The sequence below is a fragment of the Pollachius pollachius genome (genome assembly GCF_949987615.1).
Source record: "Pollachius pollachius genome assembly, chromosome: 3".
Taxonomy (NCBI): Eukaryota; Metazoa; Chordata; class Actinopteri; order Gadiformes; family Gadidae; genus Pollachius; species Pollachius pollachius.
Genome location: NC_136936.1, coordinates 43,175,356 through 43,192,100, shown reverse-complemented (window position 1 = coordinate 43,192,100; position 16,745 = coordinate 43,175,356). Strand labels below are relative to the sequence as shown.

Sequence of the window (16,745 nt, the reverse complement as noted above, 5' to 3'; positions counted from 1 at the left end):
AGGGTGGTGACAGCCCAGACATGGATTTGCACTGTCAGTGAAGGATCAGGAGACAATAACTGTATATGGGGTGTCAGTCCATTGGGCTGCGGCTGTAAAGCCAGGCTAGCCATCAACATGGCGCGGCGAGATAAGCCAAAGGCTGTCACATCCTGTTGATGACTGTATTGTTCTGGGACACAAAGGGGATTTTTATTTTATTTCTTTATTTTTTGAACCACCGGTGTGTTCTATCTGCACTTGAGCAGTGTGTGAACACATCAGATTCACATCAATTGATGCACGCCTCGTATCTCTTCTGCGAAAGTGGATTCTATTGCAACGATAAGACAAAATAGTTTGTAATTTTCTCAACCTTTAGCCATTAACCTTCTCAACGACCCTAATATAACATGCTTTTGTTTTTCAGAAGGATTAACAGTGTTTGGAAAAAAAGGACAAACAAAGTAACCACATATTTCTATATTCATGCAAATACTAACCCTATGGGTTTAAGACATTTAAAAACAAAAATGCATTTTCTTTCATGTTTGCTCTCATCACATACTCTCCCTTGTATGTCGGAGAGGGCATCACATTATCTGGTTATGGTTGAGTTAAAGTAAAACTACAGCCTAAAGTACTTGGGCATTGTTACGATGTGTTCCAATATGTTTTGGATCCCAATTTGCAGAGGCTATGTTACACAGACACATTGCTGCATTAGTTACACTGGGGTAAAATAGTAGACTGTGTGTTAAAAAAGCTGCAGCATCTACCAAGTATCAGATATTAGTTTCATTACATTTTTGCTGGGCCAGCAGCCTGTTAAATACAGAATGCACTTAAGGCTTTGTGGGATTGGGCCGTGGCTATGATTTCCGTACAGCTGCGGGCATGGCCTTGCGGGAGGCAAGAAAACTGCCTGTTATTCTGGCCGTTAACCTGGCCGTTACGGCAGCGGGGAGCCCAGATCTGACCTGATGCATCTAGGTTTGGTCAAAATAATGAATCGGGTGCATTACACAGCACATCCCACACTCGTTGCTGGTTGATACCATTCATTTTCTTTTGATTGTGTAGATGATGATTTGTTATGTTTAGTCCATGTTTAGTCCTGCCTAGACCATCAAAATCCTTTTTGAAAAATCATGGCCAGCTGGTAGGAAGTAAAGCTTCACTTCCGCCCGTTGAGGGGGATGTGAAGGACTTGGACTTGAACTGGATCCAGGCCATGAAAGACTGGAAGCCCGGAGTGACCCAGTGGTACCTTGACTCCAACGATTCAGGTTCAAAGTGGGTCATCACCCAGGAGACAATTCAAAGATGACTACTTCTCACGGCCGCCATCCATTGGCATCTCAGGAGAGGTACAGTGATGGAGAAGACATACCCTTTAATGGTTATGAATAGGGTTGAGGTAAAGCATACAAACACTTTTTATGTTACTCGATCGTAATCGCCAAACAGTACGAGCCTTGCTATGGTTAGCCTAGATTAAATCTGATAAATCCTAACATATAGAGTCACCCGTAATAACAGTCAATAACTCAATTACAACACAATTTCCAAATGTTGATGTTACCTTTGGGCAGTCAGCAGTAAAACATATCAACTTATCAATTACTTGCAGTGCTTTGCACATCTCTCTCTCACTCTGTTCCTCACCGTTGTAGCTCTGGGTTTGGGGGTCCTAAACAGATCGACAGCGCTCTCACAAAACGTCCATCAATGTGGAAAGTCCCTTTCACATACCACCAAGATTTTCGTTTTTTCTTCTCTTTATACACAGTGCTGGGCTCACCAAATAAACACCCTTGCACTGAAGTGCTTATCGTGACGGTCCCATCATTTTTAAAGAGTGAAACCCACACTCTATGACACCATGCCAAAGTCTTTTTGGGTAGGTGACTGCCCACACACACATCTCCTCAGCTCAAAAAGAGAGAGCTCTCTCCGCTCTGTGCTCTCATGATGAGCAGCGGCCTCCCACACAGTTGTTATGTAAAATAACAGTTACAGGACTCCATATTGCTTTACTCATCCTAGAAGTGAGCATGTCAGAAGTTGCCCTCTGATACAGCGCTGCTATTTTGGGGAACAGTGGCATGGTTGATCTGCCCTGAACTGTACGTTTGGCTTCGCTGAGGGGGCTGTGCATACTGTATCAGTAAACAGATTTGAAGTTACTGTGTCCTTGTCCAAGTGTAATTTTTTTACTACGTAAATGAGACAAGCTCATCTTGACTTATTGTTTGCCAACCATATCTGAGCAAAGGTTTTGTCCAAACAGCAACCCCATGGTATTTAAGGCCCTTTTTTAATCTTGTTTTTTAAGTTAACCGCAAAATTTGCCCTTGTAAACATTGATGTGTGGAATTTCAGAGTTATGACACATAACAACAATGAGGTCTGCCAGATGTACATACCTTAGGAAGGCCACTTTGGAGTTTTTTTATTTATTATCTTAAACGGTAGATGTAGTCTGTTCTGTATTGTTACAATTACAGCTTTTTTTTCTCAATGAATACAGCTCCATGTTCGTTTTGATTATTGATCAATAAACTTTCAAGGGGGTAATCTTTCCTTTGAACAGCAAAGGTAATTGTCAGGAAAATTATATCTGCCTTAGCCTATATATGAATGTAAATCAGGACAACCGCTATCAGGCCCTTGGATCTGGGTCAAATTCCCGCTTGATGAGCTGGTAACGTTTGGACAGTGCTGTTGGGGTGAGGGGGGAGTCCCACCACCTCATTTATTAAACGTCATTGGGGTTTGTGCCATACATTTTTGCTAACACAGTTTTGTTTAATCAAAATGAAGCGATGAATATTAAAGAAAAATATAAATATTGTCTACGAAGTGATTGGACAGGAAAGATGTCATTCCATATGTTTTACTCTTCCCCTCCGCCCTCCACCGGCCAGCTGCTGCAGACGCTCTGCCTGCCCTTCGCTATGCTCTAATGCTGCCGATTCAGACTGTAAAGAGAGAAAATATAAAGCCTCCCATTACCCATCAACTTGTAACACGGGCAAACAGTAAAGGTAAGCAGATCTTGTTGGTATAACGAGGACAGTAAATCAAACCATTATGGCAATATTCTGTGATCGTGAACATTAAATGCGCTTGTGGCTGTTAGCCTAGCTACGTTCATACATTAGCCCCAATGCTAACTAAAGTAGCTAATAGCATGTACCCAATAGCATTCATGCATGACAAAGTTTGCTTGTTTGTAAAACATGAAACGGCTATGCTATGTATATTATATACAATCATCGATACTCCGACGTCACCCTCCAACCTATTTGATACACTTGGCCTACTATCATGTTCCGACAAGAACAACATCATGTAGAAAAGTGCTGAGTGCTGACATCTGATAAGTTGAGAGGTTTTCTGTTCTACAAGCTTACTGACTGACCGCTTTCATTAACTCAATTCGTAGTGCCGATAGTGATGTCGCTGGCGGGCTGTATTGCGGTTTCATTTTAACAAGAATAGTGTCCTACCAAACACTGAGTGCGGTGTGGGACACGTTGTTGACACCACTCTTATGCACTGTATGTGGTTTGGTTGTATGAGGCCTTGTGCTACTTCGGCTAATTATGATTGGCTAGCCAACTAGATTGCTTACTAGCGAGTCAAATGAAAACAAAGCTGCTGTCAAACTGACACGTGGGTCCAAAATATGTACAATTCTTGTGTTGTTCATTGTATTCCTTAAGTATCGTCAAACCATATGTAACATATGTACCCTGCGAGTTTGACGGTGGAGCGGTGTATGGCCTCCTACACCTTGCTAGCCAAGATTGTACAGTATGTAGCTAGCTAGCTGGGAAAGCTAAACGTATGTCCTACCATGTGAGGCCTGCTACGCTTTTAAATGGGGTTCACACTATTTTCTGCGTCGAAACTATTTTAGGCGGCGTTACATCATGTTTGAGAGGTGCGAAATAATACTTGAATGTTATAGAATACATAATCTATTTCTCCAATACGAGGGTGTCTGCTTACAGTTTTACTGAAGACTAAAACTTTGCCGTTCCTACTCCTAATACATTTGCATGACATACAACACTTGGGTAATAGGTCCCTGGTCAGTCTACAGATTAGGATGCTCATTATTTTATATTGTAGTTCACGTTGTAATTCGCTTTTATTGTAACTATATGTTTATAATGACGGTTGTTTAGTAAAGATCTCTGCAATGCACTGATATGTTTGTTTATCTACTTTGCATAAAATGGACATGTATCCCCTACAACTACTTGTAGGCAATCATCAGGCCTGAGGAAATCCCAGTTGAAACACTGTTGACTTCGCAGAAATGAAGGCTGTTTCTCTGGTATTCTATCCACAATTATTTGGTTGTGGAGAGTAGTTATTTCTTGCAGTAGTTTTATCTGATCTAGTCGTTACTCGTATTCACTTATACCTTTCCCAGACATTATTCGACACCACAAATGAGTTAATCTTTATATTTGCATCATATCTTTTTATTTCCTCCTGATTTCTAAAATATGTAAAAGAAGGAAAAACATATGTTTCTTAACAACGCAAGTTCAAAAACGAATAGCATTAGGAGTTGGTGATGAACTCCTTTCTGCAGAAAATGTCATTATTGTTTTGTGTTCTACTTGCCATTATTTAAATTATCCGTAATTTAAATAATGCAAGGCCTATGGACTTGGTTACACTGACGTGCTTAGTCCTGTTATATCAGTGATATTCAGGGGTTTAACCCTGGTCTGATTCGTCTGCGTATGTTTAGAGTTTGTACGATTTGAATACAAGCAAGGTGAAAGTTATTTGAATAGACTCTTTACAAGTAGAATACAGTGTGTGTCTATATCTGTTTAAATCCTGTATATGCCACAGGTTTACCTAATCTAGACTTGAAGAATAGAATCAGCCTTTTTACCTTTTTAGAGCACACAAATGCACCAGAACTATCACCTCTCTAAATCTTCTGTTTGCAAATATTAAAACGACTTTCTAAATAGAAGTTCACACCACCAACAATTCCAAAGTTCACAAGACCTGCTCCAAGTGTGATTTAAATTGAACTATAGGAGGATTTGTTGTGGGTGTGAAAAGTAACCTAATCACAGAATCCCTCCCATTGTAAAACACATTCTGGGTTGTGGGCTGTGATTTCTATGATAAAAGGACAGTCAAGCCCATAGTGCCTCAGCTGTCTACACACTTAACATATCATGCATAACCCAACCTACCATACCCACATTGATACCCAATCATAGTTCCGCCCAGATGTTCTTGTGTTGTGTCAAGCAACACTTTGTTTACAACAAGTGGTCTCACTAGGCACTAGTACTGTTTCCTCAACTGTTCTTATTCGGTAGCAAGACCAAAGCATGATAAAAGCCAGGATCGCAATATGCTGTTATTGCTGTATTATTGACCGTGACCGGAAAGCAATATGTTGAGTTTTTCCCCAGAACATTTCTGTCCATTCCACCACCTGTTCAACTCTGTGACATTTTGTTTTAGAAAGTTTGGAGCATGAAACGCAACAAAGTAGCAAATTAATTTTTGATTTAGAGCTTTTTACTTTAGTGTTCATAGCTTATCTGGTCGGATTTTAAATTGTAAGTAACTACTACTACCTTCATGACATAGAGGATGGTTAGAAGCTCAGAGACTATCCAATTGCTGAACAGGGTCAGGTGTCATTGGCTAATCTATACGGTCAACGCTCTTGCTGGTAGGCATTTAAGCCAATTTGCAAAGCACTCCATAAGGTTGTTGATGTGAGCCCTTTTTTTGTTGCCTTTGTTGGTTCAAGGTGAATCTTAATACAGTGGCCTGCAGCTTACACAGCTTGCATTATGGCTGAGAAAGGACCATATTGATTGTATAATGAACTGTAGTGAGCTTTGTGTTGTAGCAATTGATAAAAAAATTGTGGTGCACACTGTACATTAGAGGTGCGCAATATCTTATACCGTTAACTAGGGCGTCAACTTACCATTATTTTCATAGCCGCTAAGTTTTCTTTTGGTTAATAGATGAATCAATGATAGAAAATGCACTCACAACCAAAGTCCAAAGTTATGTCTTAAATGTGCTTGCTTTCTCTGACAAGCAGCCAAGAAAAACTGAACTATTCCTTTCATTATGATCCATGATGTAAATATATGAATTGAGCATAAAGCAGGAAATCTTTTTTTGTAAATTCTCATTCACAATTTGATTTTCTGTCAATTTACTATTCACTGCAGACCTATATTGTAATTGCAAAGGTTTTTAGATGAACATGAAATATATTTGAAAACACTTAAGCAGTGTTCCCATGTAGGACACTTTTTCTGTTGCAGATGTATTGAAATATTAGTTGTGGCACTCATTATTTATCAACCTTTCTTGTTTGGACAATGTTTGATCTGCGTCTGTGAGCAGTTTCTTTTCACGTTTCCAATAATTTAGGAAAAACTGCCAAAATAAGCTTTACTTTGTGGATATCTAACTGAAAGAATTCCATGACTCCCTTCAATGACACTCCACTAAGGGCGCACTCACACTAGGCAAAGTTGCCCTGTACCGTACTCAAGTATGATTGCCTCCCCCACGCTGTGCCGCTGGCCTGTGCTCACACTAGGAAATCTCAACTGGGCCGGAGTACGGTTGCCTCTAGTACACATGTCATTATGTCATCACCAAGCGTCCGCTGCTTAGTAGAACAACAATGTAGAACAACACAGAGAACACAATTGGCACTTTACTGACTTTGTTGCTTTTTTGGAGCCGTTCTACACAGATACAGCCCTCTCTCACTGAGTGTTTGTACACTGCCAGATATGCCGTTTTATGCATGCCTTTTTTACGGAACGGTCGGCGCTTTTACACTGCCCGAGGTAAATTGCCTGCTTGAGCTAGCACCCCAAGGTACCCTCCCGGACCCTGCACACATTGACAGTTTATTGGGTTTCATTCTGTTGTTAATGCGACTGTTCCGGGGGGGTGGGGACAACGCACCGATATCATCATGAGCAGTTCTAACTGGAGAGAAAGTGAAATCCGCGAGCTGCTGATCATGTGAGAGAAGGTGATGCAGTCGTATTAAACATAGACGTTGAAAGATGGTGCGATCTACGAGAGAGACGCAGAGGAAATGTCCTTAGGAAGCTTTTGTCTGGATAAAAAGCAAGTTGTCAGCAAGAAGAATATGTTGGCGTTTTTGCACTTGTAAATAGTTAATCGCGTTTGTAGCCTAAACTCAGAAGTGAACTTATTCTTGCATGCGACTGTTTTCATTCACCCTTCCCATGTCACCATCATAAAAACAAAATCACCTACAGCTCACTTACTGCATGTACATTCAATGAAGGTACTTGCTGTTTAGCTGAGGTATCACCACCTGCTTGGGATTTGAAAGCAATACAATCTTCCCTTTTGGTGAAGGAAAAAAAATGAGAGGTAAATGCTCAGCACTAAGCAGGATGTGCACATCTGTCTCTTAACGTGCAAACAAATTTTGACATTGCCTGGCAGTGTTATTTAAGCTTGCGTGGTTCCGTTTCGAGTGAGTTAATGCGTTGCAAGAAACACAATAGGCGCAATGCTTTATCAATTTATTTGTTTATTTAACAATTAACACACCTTCTCCATGACTTTCTGCATAGTTCTTCAGTAGTTATATAGGCTGTTCTGAAAAAAACAACATTGAAAGGTTAGCAATGTTAGCATAGCATGGCCACCATCCGCCATGTTTGTTTACGCCTAAATCATAAGATCGAAACTGCGATTTGTGCGAGGTAAATTTTTGAGAATTGGGAATTTTGAGGGTGTGTGATATGCTGTGTAAAAATATTGCCGTCCACACACAGTCTAGTTTGTGCCAGGCAGGTATAACTCAATATGTTCCACCTGTCAGCAGTTTCGTCATAGACCCATGTGCGCCATATGTTAGTAAAGATGGATCTATCTGTACAGTTCAGTGTTGGAGTATCAAACCGGTTTGATAAATGTTTGACCAGTCCAACCCGTTTTTAATTCGCCAGAACATCTTTTAATGACAAATGGCAGTACATTCGGTTTGCATAAATTGAAATCGGTATAAGCTCTCAATACCTTACCGGTAAAACCACGAACGTCCAAACCTACTTCACATTGTTGTAAATTCGACCTGTCAACGCATTACAGATAAGAATGTATACCCGCTGACAAAACCTCCCTTTTTTTATGGCGGGGCTACTAAATATTTTGAATTGATGCTACTGCAAGATATGGTTGTATTGTTAGCGATTATTTGCATGTTCTGAAAGGGAGATTTACTTCACTGTTGTGGCTCCAGTTAACGACCACATTTCTTAAGACAAACTAATGGTTCAGCATATCTTAATACAGAGTCTGAACAACCCCTATTGCTTCAGATAATCAAAGAAAAAAACCTATAGGATCGGTCTTGGTTTGATTCTTTTGTTACAGCACTAGCGATGTTCTCTCCTGCTGATTCCCTCTAATGTCCCACCCAGTTTTTTTGCAGGCTGTCGAATGGCATTAAAACTAATCTGAACCTTGGTTTTGTTTACCACTGCCCCTCCTTCCCTGGCCTGTATCTGTCAACAGAATATTAATGGCACCGGGACAATCCACAGGCTCTCGGTAAGGGTTGGAACTTGATGTCCATCTCCCCACCATCACCAGGGAGTCAATGCAGTCTGGGGACCATGGCAAACACCAGATTCATCCAAAGACCTTCTCACCGGGTCCACTTACTCTTAATCCACTGGCCGTCCCTAACTGGTCTTTTCCAAAACAGTCTGGACTATCAGCAATTTTTGTTGTTTTTATATCCCCATACCCCATTCTCTGGAGGTATTAAATGCTTGTGTGACTGTGATGCTTCCAATGCCCATTTTTTTTCTAAATGCAGGTAGACATTGTTGCTCATCAGTACTGACAGTTGTATATTTTGACAAATGAACTTGAAGAAGATTCTGGAATCACAGACTCGAGTCTTAATGTGATTGAGATCTGCACACAGCTGGTTCCTGTCAGGCAATTTGAAAAATAGCCATGGCACGCAAACCCCAGCGAACTCCTACTGTGAATGAGAAATCAGTCGCTAGAGGCCTCGGCCCCTGAAAGCAAATCACTCTTTGTGGGTTCACTAACAATGTACTACTTAGACACGCAGTAGGGCTCACTGAAATCTCAATAGCATCAGAACCAAATCATACTTCCTCACATTCACACACACACACACACACACATTAATCACAATTGTGGCACCATTTTCCTTGTCATAACAAGCGATATCTGAGTAACATGCCACGGCTTTCTTAAGGGGTAACTTCTGCTCTCTGGGTCAGTATAGTGGGTCTGTCGCCTTCTGAAACCTTTCTTCTCCTGTGTAGCGCTTATCATTAGAAGCCTACACATTACCCCCAGACAAATTAGAGCTTATAATTTAGCTTATAAATATAAAAGGTTATGTGTTTAACTATATAATCTATACCCTTTCACTGGCAGTGCATACTTATACTCATACTACCATTAGGGTTCCGAAAGCAACATTGTCTTGAGACACCGCTGAAAGATGTTCCCCCTTTTTGGTTTATTTTAGGAAGTTCAAACCTTTCCCCTATGTCCTCTGGCTTTTTACGCTACGTGTGGTACATTGAAAGAAGAGAGGCCTATATTTTCACTGGTGAGGAAAAGCAAGTTTCATTCTAGTTTAGCTTCATGTCTTCAGTCACAGTGTGGCCACCTTTTGGACTGACCCAGCTGTGGGTTGTAAAACTATTACAGACACACTGCTATCCTTCTTGTGTGGCATGGATAAATGCCTCCTCAATCACACACTATCCATCTTCCGAAACTGGGTCACAGAACCAATTAAATTTCAACAATATTAAGGTGCAAGCTGTGGTGGCCGGAGGATAGAAATTTCCAGTAGTCTGCTGCCGGATGGTGCAGTGCAAGGGAAAACCCACCAGAAGCCAAGGTTAAAAAAAGATTAATAATACTAATAATATGATAATGTGTTTCAAACCCAAGTGTCTTTGTGGATTGCGAACCCCTTTTATAATGATTGTTGTCAGCTGGATATATATATTTTTTATTAGACAACAGTTGATTCTGACAAAGTAATTTGAATTGACGAGGCCGCGGGCTAGCAAATCACTAAGGCTAGAGGGTCGAGAGGTGGGGCGATGACGTCATCGTTTGCGTTTCATGCGTCCACACGGATCCTAAGTGTGGTTTCGGGCACTGGATCCGTCGGATCCGTCTGGACGGTTGGCCGAAACGCACAAGACTTATGCGGTTTCACCAAGAAAGCGGCTCCGTGTGGACGGGAGCCCCCCCACCCCCCTTTTCTTTCACACATTAGTGGACCAGGAAGTGGAAGAGGGAGAGAATGTTCCAGTCCTTTAAAAGACTGGGTGGTGCTCGACAAATATCGTTGCCCTTTTTCCTTGGTCGCTCCTCGGTGCGCCACACCTGCCTTAATGAAAGGTCACCTCTCCTCCTTCAGGAATTGTTGACTGAAACATATTGCGAGAAAGAGGCTGTGGTCTCGAAGCAGGTGCTCTCCTCCGGGATATCAATCTAGTCTGTGGGCATTAAACATTACCTTTGCCCCATCTTATTTGTGTGTGTGTGTGTGTGTGTGTGTGCGTGTGTGAGAAATGGCGGTGTTGGCATGTTGCTGTTGCTAGGAAACCGAGGTCCTATATAAAGCCTGTGGTGGAGTGATCTTTGGATCAATAGATGGTGTACCAGAGGTGGTTTCCAGTCAAGTCAAAGCTTAGTTCACCTTGGGCTGGTGTTCTGCGAGCATCACTATTGTTCATCTCCATCAACACTATTCCACTTCCAACTCGCAATGCTTTCGGCCAGCCTTCTCGCGGCTGTGACGGAATGTTACCACCGTTGTCATTTCCTGTGCTGTGATTGTCCATCCAGACACCGGGCAACGTTTTGACTCCTACATAATATTTGACGTTCAAGTGGAGCAGACACAAGGGATGCAAGCCAGTGTTTAGTTGTCGGGATGCATTACGCGCACTGTCCCACAGCTTCCCGCCACTCCCCCCTGTGTGCCAACCCCCCCAACACCCGTCTCTCCCCTCCTCCCCCTGCACCAACCTGTCCTCCGTCTCAGCGCAGCGTGTCAGGGCGGCACGGAGCGGCGTGTCACCGCTCGGTGACACATGCAGCACCCAGCGTGTCGGCTGCAGCCGCAGGTTCCCCCGTCTCCTCTCACCGCCCCCCCCCCCCCCCCCCCCCCCCCCCCCCCCCCTCACGTCTAATGAGGATGGAACCGTGTCCACAGGAGCTCTGTCACGTTCTCAAGCGAACGGAGATGGAATCTCCTCACACCCGAGGGACCTCATTAGTCTTTTTCTCTCTCTCTCTCTCTCTCTCTCTCTCTCTCTCTCTCTCTCTCTCTCTCTCTCTCTCTCTCTCTCTCTCTCTCCTCTCTCTCTCTCTCTCTCTCTCTCTCTCTCTCTCTCTCTCTTTCTCTCTCTTTCTCTCTCTCTCTCTTCTCTCTCTCTTCTCTCCCCTCAACCTTACTTTCCTCACCCTCTCATCGGAAATGTTCAGGAATCAGTATGTCCTTGGGGGGAGGGAGGGGAGAGGCTGGGGGTGGTGTGTAAATAATGGTGTTTGTCTCCTAGTGTTTGCTCGTCTTTCTCCCTCTCTGTCCTTCTTATGTCCCTTTTTATTTGTCCCTTTTCTGTAAGCAAATTACAATTTGAGGCTTAATTAGTAAACGCTGCCATTAAGCTCTCTTTATTATGCAAATGAATTGGTCGAACGCTGTGTTGTCTCACAAGCCCCCTCGCCAGGTGTTTCCAATCTGAATGCTGGCTGTTTTTTAAATTTTTTTATCCCTCACTTTTTTTTTGTGTCCGAAAAAAGACAACAGCATTCTGAAAACCCAGGACAAGCTATAATTATTTGATGGATATTTTTTTTTCATTTTTCTTTTTCTTCTGGTTCTTTTCTCTCTCTCTCCTCCTTCTTTCCTGCTATAGTGTCGGAGAGACATGAGTGATGTGAAACACTTTGATGTCTTTTGTTTCGTTGTCAGCAAAGTGGGGGAGGAGAATACTGCAATACAAGGTCTTGCCCAATGCTTGGCAGTTGTTTGTGGGTATAATGTTAATCAATTATTAGACTAAAAAAATGAATAAACAAAGAGTGAATGTGATGGCTTCCCCCATTATGCTAAGACCATGTTGGGTCGTGAAAGAAATCGTTTTTGAACTTGTACTTGTTTTTATTTTATATTACAAGTTCTGTTCATCGACAGGGGAAATGTGGTGTTATTGAATACGAACACAGGGTTTGAAGTACTTAACTAAATGTGATGCTGACTGCTCAGCATTCAGTTATTCAGGCTCCTTGCCCTACTGTCTCTGAAAAGCTGTCTGTGCCTTAAATGGGTAAATTGATACTTTGAGATTCAAGTACCCGTATGAAATGGGGAGGGGCAAGGACCTGTGGACCCACCTTCAAAATAGAATAATAATAGTAAAAAGTGGAATTAAAACTTCTTGGATCTTTTTTTGTTAAGGCGTAATTTTTTCTTATTTTTAGTCGGTCTGCACCTGTTTTGTTGTAATAATCCTCCTTCCAAAGCTGAGCCACAACCACATCGATGCAGATTCCATTGTGGAGGAGGAGTGATGGAACCTAGAATAGGCACTTACAGAAGGCTGGGGGAATCTTCTGGCTGGTGGCTTCACTCCTCATTAAATGGTTTTGGATGCGGTTATATCGATGCTGCTCGACTCCACAGCTTTTTTCTTTTTTTTTTGTAAGTATGCCATCTGTTAACGGCTCAATCTCCAAATCACTAAGTGTGGACTGAGTAAAAAAAAAAAAAAAGTGGGTGTGACAACATGCTTGGTTAGATGTGCTTCTCGGTTTCTCTTCTCCTAAGCTGAGCCAGCGTGATTTTGCCTGCCAAGTCACTGAAGTGGCTTCATAGCGGGCCACCCGTTCCATGAAGCCACATTTGTTAAAATTTGCTGTTATCAAGACCTAGTTCTCCAGCCGCCTTCTCTCATCTCCTTCACAATTTCTATGTTGACAAAAGTTTGGCTTCTTATTATTTTTTAATTTTGCCCCCCCTCTTCACAAATTATAACCTGGTTATGGTTACAACCAGTATTTTAAATTCCATGTTTACACCAAAGCATTTTTTTTGCCTGGCCGTAAACTGGTTATAAAACCTTTTGAGAGCCATATTCTACAGATTCAGGAAGGGGAATTCGTTCTACTCGTGCGCATAATCAGATATCCACACCACTCCAATCCGGAAATAGATGCAATCACATGAACTGCTCCATGTTCAGTGTTTATACAGTAACAACCTATGAAAGCTTGTTGAGAGCTGATCAAAACACTTTTCGGCCAACAATGAGACATCTTTCAGGTTGGCTCTAATGAGGAATCTCATTGGAAAAATAACTCAACAGTGCTCCATCGGGGGTATTTCAAAGAGAATTGTTATCCTTGAATGATAACATACTCAGTGTCTCGTTTTGTATGTAGTCATTCGGTCCTCAGTATCTGCAAAGATCTGAATTAACACAATAGTTCAATTATTGATCCATCAATTCATTAACTTGATGAAATAAATAGATGGACTTAACTCCAATAATGGTGAAATTTGTAATTTAAGTAAGAGTTAAGCCAAGCTATGTATACCCTAATAAACCAAATTCACCTGATCCAACCAAATGCTCCATTCAGACCTGTCATTATCAGTTTCTTTAGTTTGAAATATCTGGCATTGTATGATTTGTAATGACGTTTTGGCAATAATCAATGCTGTCTGGCACCAGGTGTTCCTTTTATGCTGTAAATGAGTGCAGGCTAATACAATCAGTTTTACTTTGAGGTAGATTTACCATCAAAGACAGGCATGTCTGCTTTAAAATATGATTAAATACACATGACAGCTTGTTTGAAGGTGAGTCAATCCACTGTGCAGCTAGAGTTTTTGTTTCCTCTAGGACTAACCAAACCGCTCCTTTTCTGTGAAACCCTGCGATGAAGAACTGCACATGTTGAATCAGTTGGCCAGCATCTTAACTTGAAACAGTTATGCCTTATCGTAATCATATGTCATTTGTTCTTGGGTGTGTGTTATCGGAAAAAAAGTATACTTGTAATTATTGTAGGCTCAATGGACCTTCTTTAAGAACCAAATACCGAAGGTTTTTTCTCAGAATTTTCGTCTATATTTCCAGGAACACCTTGTCTTCCTAAGAGTTATTTTTAGCGCATGGCTCCATGTTAACGTTACTTTTTCAACTTATTACTATCTATAATGAGCTGCAAAGTGACACAATCCTAGATTCATTATGAATATTGGGTTATAATTCGTACGCTAGAGCTGCGCTTGACACATGTTCCTTTTTAATTGAATAACGCCAGCGCTGGATCATTTTCTCCTCCTGGGAGCCGGCGAGGGCAATTAGATAGTCATGTGATTAGTGTGGTGTCTTGAAGTCTTGCCGGCCTCTGATGGACGGGATAATATATTCTGAATGGCTTGTAAATGATATATTCTTGGCATTAGCACCCAGGACTACTTATAGCTATATTTAAGAGATTTGCGGATTCAGCTTAATGAGTGTAATGCTCCAATCTTGCTACTCTCCCAATTTGGTGTTTTGCTCCAGCTCCACAAATGATATGCTAATTTGGCACACCAGGTTTGTATAGCACAACTGCTACATTATAACCAATATTATCGCCACCAAAATAAAAGTTAAAACATTAGGAAATATGTGCTGTTCTTGCGGAATATGTTATTATTGGCATTCCATTCTTGGGTTTCTTGGGGAGCTTGCACAAACTGGTACTAATTGGAATCAATTTTCTCGCCAGCTTGCGTTTGCCTTTGATTAATTAGTATGAGTGAATATTCCCCAATTACTCGCACTGCAGTGGCAGCCGCCCTGGTTGCCGGGGGTGTGTATCGCGGTTAAACTCCCATCTATATTCCAATGGAATACTTATAACTGATCAGTCAGCTCACTGAGGTGTGGACCGCTGAGAGGGCATCTGTGCTGTACGGACTCCTCTCACTTGAGAAAGGGGGAGACTGTGCTGTGGCTGGGTTTACCTTATCAACCCCTGCTTTGGGATGTCATGCGTGTTGCAGCATCACAGCAATTAACTTAATCCCCAATCATGGTAAATACTCAAGAGGTTTAATTTTAAGGGGAACTGTTGTGTATGTTTTTCATTACCGATTTAATGGCCTGGATGTTATTGACAGTTGATAAGGGGAGAGATGTAATGACACTCCAGGGTTGATGAGTTGTGCTTGAAGATTTGTTATTGATCCATTATCCTTAATTCACCCAAAATTACATCATTCCTTTGACTTCCCATCATGACATGACTCTATTCTGCTACCCTGCCACACCCAGATAGTGACTCAATTTGGGCTGTCGCAAGAAGGGATACTCTGGATGACCTTCTGGAGATGGGATTTAGAGGAAGAAATATTGTTCCCCAATGGGCTTTCATGAGGTAGCGACCAATTTCACAGCAGCTGACATCTTTATCTGTTGTCCCTTGTTATGTGAATGAGAGGCTTCCACAGTGTGTGCCTGGCTGTAAGTTATTGGGGTACAATTAAGCTGAGTGTAGCTGTTAGCGGTTGTTTACTCTCTACTCGAGTGAGCTTCTTGAAAGTTGTGAAATTGGCCTTATTTTGTCCTTTGTCATCACTGGGAACCAATACAACACTGTCCTTGATGGCAGAGGCAGCAGAGATACCATTTCCAAACGTTTAGCATTGTTCTGAGATGCTGCAAAACATCAGTGGTATTGTTAGAGTTCAATCATTTTGTCAGTCTCTGTATTCTGTACAGCCCTGTCAGGGAAAGCTTTGTACACACACTCACATTTATTATTTTTATTAGGTTTTATCTGATTGTTGGTAATTGCTAATGTGCACATCTTTTTATAATCCCTTCTCTGAATCCATTTAGTGTTGGTTGTTTTCAATGTTTACATTGTTAATGCTGTACTCCTTTTTCCTTAATATTTTAACAGTTATCAAGTAAACTGACATTATTGCTTCTGTAATTGGACACATTTCAAAGCAAGAAATTATACTCTACTGAGAATAAACAATTGGGATTGGTTGTCTGTTGATCAAGTATTTAATTGCGGCCCCAATAGTTTTCAACATTTCCTGAGGTAGAGATGTTGTGGCTTGGCTTGGGGAACTCAATGGTGTAAAACCACCATATTTTCATATTTACATACTCGTGTCCTCGCTTTACAACAAAAACCGATCAATCCCATATTGCTGTTGCATTTCAATACCATGTCTCCAATTTTGACATATTAATCTTTACATTTGTTTTCTACTTCCTTGTCACATTGGGAATGAAATTACATCTATATTTGCCCTTGTGATCTTGCAGAAAAAGCATCTAAATGTTTCAGTAGGCTTTATTAAAGGTCTTGAATCAAAGCCTGGCCCAATGTGGGCATTGGGCCACCAGTTTAACCAAAAGTACTCAATCAGTGGTACAGGCAGTGGCAAACGCCTGCACTCTCACTGTAACATTGGCTGTTGGTTTCAAAAAGCACTATGCCAGATGGGAGCTTGAGAGTATCTGTAGGAAGAATGGGATGGAAACGACAGCACATGAAAATGTCTTGATCACATGTAATTAATGTTTCCAATGTAAATGACCATCCATTCTTCTTAACTTGACATGCTTGCCTTCTTGGTAACTTGAACCAGT

General features: G+C 41.5%; 1 protein-coding gene across 3 annotated transcripts in view; it reads left to right on the top strand.

The window, feature by feature from the left end:
• The first annotated feature begins 2,909 nt into the window (after positions 1-2,909).
• Positions 2,910-16,745, top strand: part of LOC307072859 (R3H domain-containing protein 1-like) — a 49,573-nt gene continuing 35,737 nt past the window's right edge. For all 3 annotated transcript variants that reach the window (XR_013811702.1, XM_079732392.1, XM_079732391.1), the window contains exon 1: positions 2,910-3,029. The gene's annotated coding sequence lies outside the window, so the exon portion shown is untranslated. The remainder of the gene's footprint in view (positions 3,030-16,745) is intronic.